The sequence below is a fragment of the Triticum aestivum genome, chromosome 4A (genome assembly GCF_018294505.1).
Source record: "Triticum aestivum cultivar Chinese Spring chromosome 4A, IWGSC CS RefSeq v2.1, whole genome shotgun sequence".
In the NCBI taxonomy this organism is placed as follows: Eukaryota; Viridiplantae; Streptophyta; class Magnoliopsida; order Poales; family Poaceae; genus Triticum; species Triticum aestivum.
The window spans coordinates 275,465,045-275,472,603 of record NC_057803.1 but is presented as its reverse complement, the minus strand read 5'-3'; the positions used below and the strand labels follow the sequence as shown (position 1 = coordinate 275,472,603).

At 43.5% G+C, this 7,559-nt stretch overlaps 1 non-coding gene across 1 annotated transcript; it reads left to right on the top strand.

Moving 5' to 3' along the window:
- Nucleotides 1–415: 415 nt before the first annotated feature.
- Nucleotides 416–526, top strand: LOC123088878 (small nucleolar RNA R71). Its single transcript, XR_006442140.1, has one exon. It is a non-coding gene; the product is annotated as a small nucleolar RNA R71 (small nucleolar RNA).
- The last annotated feature ends 7,033 nt before the right edge of the window (nucleotides 527–7,559 follow it).

Here is a 7,559-nt window from a genome sequence, read left to right as displayed (position 1 = left end):
TATCAAAAGCAACTAACTACAGCTCTGGCTCATCCATGGAAGAATCATCACAATGCAAAACCGAATCTCCAACACTAGTATCCATATGATCTATAGCATGTGTGTCAACTAGAATGGTGTCATCATCGTCAAAGATAATCCATGCAAGCTCAATCTTGTCACACTGAGATTGAGGTTCAGGCTTCTGTGTAAGAATTGGTGGCTGAGGTGTAGTGATTTGTTGCAAGCAAACCAATGAATCAGACGTGGGCTTCTTATTGTACCACTGAAGTTGGTGGAAAGTTATGTTCTCAATCAGCATAAAAGCTTCATCAAGTGTCTTGTTTGTAATAGCTCCACCGCTGCCATATCGACGTAAGCTCGAGTGTCCGAAGTCAATCCTCTATAGAATATCTGCAGCTCTAACCATCTATCGATCCCATGATTAGGACATCTCTTGAATAAGGCTATGTATCTCTCCCAAGCATCATACAAGCTCTCGCCTTCACGCTGAATGAAATTGAAGATCTCATCTCGAATTGCGGACTGCTTGTGTAATGGGAAATATTTATCCAAGAAAGCTCGTGATATCTCATTCCAACCGAATGATCTTGATGGCAAGGATCGATACCAAGCACGAGCATCATCTCGGAGAGAGAATGTGCACAACATGCACTTGATAACATCTTGAGGAACTCCATGATACTTTACTGTATCTGAATACTCCATGACTCGAAGCAAGTGCTCATAAGGGTCTTCAGTAGGAAGTCCTCCAAACTATTGTTGTTGAACCAAAGCAATAAGACTAGGTTTTAGCTCGAAGTTCTCTGCCTCAATAGTTGGCCAAACCGGTCCTGTGATATAGCACTGACTTTTGGGCATCCAAAGATCACGAAGCAATGCTATCTTAACCGAGTGTAACTATAGAACAACCTGCAATTAGTTCAGATTTCCTACGCACACTCATAAACAGTAAACACTAGTCAGAAAGTTAGTATCCTAATAAGACGAAGCAACAAAAAGTAAAAAGGTAAAAGAAGCACCGAAATAAATTTGACTGGAAATTTAAACAAAAACTATACTAAGCCTAGTCTATAGCTTCACACAATCGTTCGACGCTAGTCCCCGGCAACAGGGCCAAAATGATCAATTGAAAGTACAGCGGAATATTTACGCCCAAACTGCGAGTGTCGTGTTCTCCACAGGGACTAGGCGACGGCAACTATACTCAGCTAATGCTAGGTAACGCGGTTCAGATTATCATTGCATGAAAATAAACCTAAACAATCTAAGACTGTTCCAGAAAATCGTCAGTAAAAAAATGAAAAGAACCAAAGGGAAGTTTAGATTGTACTCTCTGTCTTTTTGGTATTATCGTTTTACTTGAAAAAGTAAACACTGACACAAGCATACAAAAATGACCAGAGGAAAACAACAATACTAGAACACATATGTTTATCTAACAAGTGTAAGACAGAGGCAAGAAACAAAATTACAGGACATAAAATAGACAAACACACACACACACACATATTTATATAGAACAGGTACTTGAGCTAACATATGGACTGAAATTAAACACATTCACTGGAAAATCACAAGCATAAATGTCACTGGTACATAGCTAGTACAGAGACTAAAACCTGAACATCAAGTAAACTGGAGTAAAGTTACTAGTACGGGACAGATTACAGTAGGTGGCAAGAAACAAATGCACAGGGCTAAACATACACATATGCCAGTAGGGTACTAATCAACAGAGCCATGAGACATGGAGCAGGTTTCAAGAACTCTTAAAATCTGAACCTTACAAAGTCTTAAACATCTTAATTTTATAGAAATTTCAGAGGGAGAGAGATACAGAGAGAGAGAGAGAAGCAGTAGCAGCAAGTTGGAGAAGTTGAGCGGAGGAGGAGGAGCAGTAGGGACGAGGGGAGGAGCAGCAGCGACGGGGTTTAGAGAGAGAGAGAGAGAGAGAGAGAGACAATAGGAGGTTGGAGCTCAGAGCAGCAGCAGCGTGGAGGGTTGAGAGAGCAGCAACAAAGGAAAAGAAGGAGTAGTATCTTGGGCGCAAGAAGAGCAGCAGGGGCGCATAGGAAGAAGGAGCAGCAGGAGGTTGCGTGGAAGAAGGAGCAGCAGCAGGGGATGTTGAGAGAGAAGTGGAGCAAGATCGAGGCAGCAAGGAGGAGAGAGGCGCTTAGTGCTGATGGCAACAGTGGCTGGAGATGGTGGCGCTAGTGGAGTGGTGGATGGGGGCTGCTGGTTGTGGGTATGCTGGTGGATGGATGGGTGACGGAGGCGCACCACCACATCGGCATGGCCGTGGCGGAGGCCGGAGTTGGAGAAGGAGGGGTGAGGGAGAGAGAGATGTGCCAGGCCAGATGGGGAATGGAGGCGATCTGGGGATTTTGATCCCCTCCCTGATCTGCAAACTTTACACATTAGCCCTCCTCCTTCTCTTCTTTCTTCAGAAGAAGGTCCTCCCACTTCTTTAGCTAGCCCACTGGTTACTTCTTTTCATCTCACACAAGTCTCTTCTTCCTTCTCTTCTTTTCTTCACTCTTCTCGATAGCCACCTAGACAGAATGTTGACGGTTATAGTGCCTTTGCGCACATTTCTGCAAAATAAACCAAAGACTAGTAAATGATCCTTTTTATGGTTATCAAGCAATATTTAATCAATCATGGTGAGAATGGACGAATATATCACGATAAATGCTATATTTGAGTAGCAAAATTATATATGTGAAATATACTTATCAACAGCCAAACCTTTATGTCACCTATGAGTTAGACAAGCCCCCACTACAGCAGCCCTTAGTGTTCAAATCGTTGACAAGCGATGTTAGAGTGTTAGGTCAAGAACAAGAAGTAATCAAAGAAAATAGTCCTAGTATGGCTGGCTGATGTAAACAAGCAATTGAACAGATGTGTGAGCAAATCTTACATATCAAGAAAAGAAGCAAAGAAGGAGGCTTAAAGAGCATCACTTGACTGACCAGATTTAAGGAGCATTTAAACATCATGTGCAACGTATGAACTAACATAAACATTGCATATTCCATATTCTACAATGGAATGCACATGTATTAGTTTATTCCATGTATGATGATGCCTAAATGTACACTATAGTAGGCATGAGTGATTCATCATTGCACGCACAATTAAATTGCAGGTTAAGGGTCAGTTCTATTCCGCCTTTTCTAGCTTACTGTCGAAATAAGCCATAAAATATGTAAAGAATTCATTTTTGAGTTATGGGCTTGGGCTTAACTTATTTTGCTTTGGAGGGGGGTGTTTCAGGTAGAAGCTCACTAAAAATGAAGGGAAGGGGAATAGTGAAATGACTATGTTGTCTGCCTATATTACACTCAAAATGCAATTGCTCACGCCCGCGTCACACCTAACCCTCAAGTAAAAACAAACATGCAAGCCTTCATTGCCCTACGCGCTTGCATCTCCTCTCCCCTTTCCCTCTACCTCGATCCCCTGCCTGCAGCGCTAGGGTTCCTCCAGTGAGCCGTCGCCACTCGTCCCATCTGGCCTGGTCCTCGATGATGCTCTGTCCAGCTAGGCTACATGGCCGGCAGGTAGAGCCAAATCTCCCCGGCTGCTCCTCCCTCTAGCGTCGCCCCTCATTCTCATGGTCTCCAGCACCTGCTCCACTATGGTCCGTCCAATGCACTACTCAGGCGGGCGCTGCACAACTACAGTTGATGCCACACTGCGGCAGAAGGCACCTTATTCCCCCTCCCCTCCTCCCAGGTCGTGGCCTTGAGGTGCTGCCGAAGGAGGAGCTCATCAAACAAGGTGAGGATCTCCTCTTATTTTTTGGCAAATTTTCATTCTGATCAACTATATGGTGAATTGCTATGAGCTGCTTCTGTTGCTGCTATATGATGAATTGCTATGAGCTGCTCATGCTGCTGCTATATGATGAATTGCTATGAGTTGCTGCTGCTATATGATGAGTTGTTATAAGCTGCTCCTGCTCCTGCTATATGATGAATTGCTATGAGCTTCTCCTGCCTCTACTGTATGATGAATTGCGATGAGCTGCTCCTCTATGATGAATTGCTATGAGCTGCTGCTGGTATATGATGAATTGCACACTACTGTTGTTGTTGTATGATGAGTTGCTATGAGCTGCTGCTGCTATATCAAGCTTTCAGGTGGTGCTGCTATATGGTAATAACCAGCCACTTGGACCATCGAATTTCAATAAATAATTGTTCTCCATTTAAATGTGGGTCATGTGTTCTTCGTTTAAATTAGGCAATGGGATCTCTATGGAAGACATTGACCAAAGTAGATTGTGCCAAATAGATGGTATCTTTGTATTTGATTTTGAACAAATAGTGATGGTCTGTTTTCCTATCATATTAATTATTGCACTAGGTTCAATTTGTGATGTTTGCAAGTCAAATTAATTTTCATATGGGTAGCAAAATGACAAAATATAATGCAATCTAGACTTTTCACTGATCATACCAAAGATAAGCTGAAAAGGAAGGCAATGAAAAGAAGTGGTTGGTTTATTACCTGGAGCTTATATTCACAGGTGCTTATTTTCTTAGGATAACTCATAATAATTGTCCATAAGAAACTCGGTCAATAGAACTAACATACAAATAACATGTCACGGTGATTGCACCGGAGGAGTGACCTACCATAGCACACTGTATAGGCTCACTGCTGCCTCTCCTTTCTTGCGATGTTCCATGAAATTGCCACATACATCTTGTACTTTTTCATTGTGTAACCCTATCTACAAGTTGACACGGCTAATTTCATACATATCTACATGACAATACATTCCATATCCCTTGCACATATTTAAACCACCAATTAACGATTGTGTGCGTAGTATGAACTAGCCATGACTCTGTGTGCTGGACTAGCAGGCACTCTAAGGGAGCCTAATGTAGTGCACTGGAATTCCTACATGCCACCTACGATTTTGTGTAATGTACTACCTCTGTTGCTAAATATGTGTCTTTGTAGAGATTCCAGTATGGACCACATACATATGTATATCGATGCATTTTCAAGTGTAGATTCACTCATTTTCCTCTGTATGTAGCCTATAGTGGAATCTCTAGAAAGACTTATATTTAGGAACGGAGATACGAGGTAGTATCATGTATGACATCTACATATCTAATTTAGCAGCCAATAGTAGAGATCATTATCTGCACAAAGGGATTACTGGTCGAAAATCCTAGCAAAGCACACTGGCAGGCACACAATAATATATAAGAGAGAGAGAGAGAGGCACTTACAAAATCATAGCAATGCCTCAGTCCAGGATCTTGGTTGGCCAAGCTGTTAGACCTAGAAGAAACATCGTCCTTGTAGTTTTGGCCAGCTGCACAACATGTAACAGTGACCTGTTAGTATATTTGAAGTATATCGGGCAGGTGATGTTGGACGGGTTTAAAGGTGACAAGTACCTAGGCCGTGGTGGGTGCTTGGAATCTTGCCAGACGGTGGGAATCAGGTTAGAAACGTCAAGGGTGATGAGGCTGCGCTGGCTGTCGGGGTCCGGTAAGGAGATCTAGAACCGTCGAGTAGGGTGTTTGTGAAGCAGCTCCGGTAGGGTGGACTAAGGTTTGGGCGAAGTGGATCTGTGGCCTTGGACGAGGGCGTCGGTGTAACACCCACAATGCGGCTATATCTCCCACGTGTCGGGGCACGACTTAAGAGGCATAACTGCATGGTAGGTTTGTCGCAAGAGGGGTAATCTTCACACAATCCCATGTACTGAATAAGAAAGGGATAAATAGTTGGCTTACAATCGCCACTTCACACAAATAACATAGTTAAACATACATCATCCAGAATACAAACAAGGTCCGACCACATAACCAAAATAAAAGAAGACAACCCCAAATGCTAGATCCCCGATCGTCCCAAGTGGGATCCATTACTGATCAACCGAAAAAGACACAAAACAACGATCAAGATCTTCATCGACCTCCCACTTGAGCTCGGTTGCGTCACCTGCACTGGTATCATCGACACCTGCAACTGTCTAGAAGTATCTGTGAGTCATGAGGACTCAGCAATCTCACACCCGCGAGATCAAGACTATTTAAGCTTATGGGTAGGATAAGCTAATGAGGTGGAGATGCAGCAAGCACTAAGCATATATGGTGGCTGTCATACGCAAATAAGAGCGAGAAGAGAAGCAATGCAACGGTCGTGAACTAGAAGTGATCAAGAAGTGATCCTGAATCTACTTACGCACAATCATAACACAAGAACCGTGTTCACTTCCCGGACTCCGCTGGAAAGAGACCATCACGGCTACACACGCGGTTGATGCATTTTAATTAAGTTAAGTGTCGAGTTCTCTACAACCGGATATTAACAAATTCCCATCTGCCACATTACCGCGGGCATGGCTCTCGAACGTTTATACCCTGCAGGGGTGTCCCAACTTAGCCCATCACAAGCTCTCACGGTCAAGAAGGATATTCCTTCTCCCGGAAAGACCCAATCAGTCTCGGAATCCCGGTTACAAGACATTTCGACAATGGTAACACAAGACCAGCAAAGCCGCCCGATGTGCCGACAATCCTGATAGGAGCTGCTCATATCTCGTTCTCAGGGCAACACCGGATGAGCAATCCGTACAACTAAAACCAACCCTCAAGTTTCCCCGAGGTGGCGCTGCAAGGGGCTCTAGTTTGGACCAACACTTAGAGAAGCACTGGCCTGGGGGGATTAAAATAAAGATGACCCTCGGGTCTGCAGAACCCAAGGGAATTTGATAGGTTGTTAGGCAAATGTAAAACCAAGGTTGGGACTTACTGGAGGTGTTTTATTCAAAGCAAACTATCAAGGGGTTCCCATAACACCCAACCGCGTAAGGAACGCAAAATAAAGGAACATAACACAGGTATGACAGAAACTAGGGCGGCAAAAGTGGAACAAAACACCAGGCATAAGGCCGAGCCTTCCACCCTTTACCAAGTATATAGATGCATTAATTAAATAAGAGATATTGTGATATTCCAACATAACCATGTTCCAACATGGAACCAACTTCATCTTCACCTGCAACTAGCAACGCTGTAAGAGGGGCTGAGCAAAAGTGGTAACACAACCAAACAATGGTTTGCTAGGAAGGTGGGTTGGAGGCTTGACATGGCAATATGGGAGGTATGATAAGCAAGTGGTAGGTAGCGCGACACAACGATAGAACGAACAACTAGCAAAGCAAAGATAGAAGTGATTCCGAGGGTATGGTCATCTTGCCTGAAATCCCGCAAGGAAGAAGAACGAGTCCATGAAGAAGACAAATGGACGTAGTCAAACGGATCCTCACAACTCCGGAACGAAACCGAAGCTAACGAGAGAAGCAACCCAGAAAGAAGCAAGCAACATAGTAAACAACCATCACATAGCATGATGCACAACCAAGTATGATTCATGTCCGGTTTAAATAGGCATGTCATGGCAAAGTGCAACAAGCAATACTACAAATTAAGTGGAGCTCAATATGCAACGAGTTGCATATTGACGAAACACCACATTCAATTATTTAGTTGTCTCTCGTTTAAACTACTCAACAA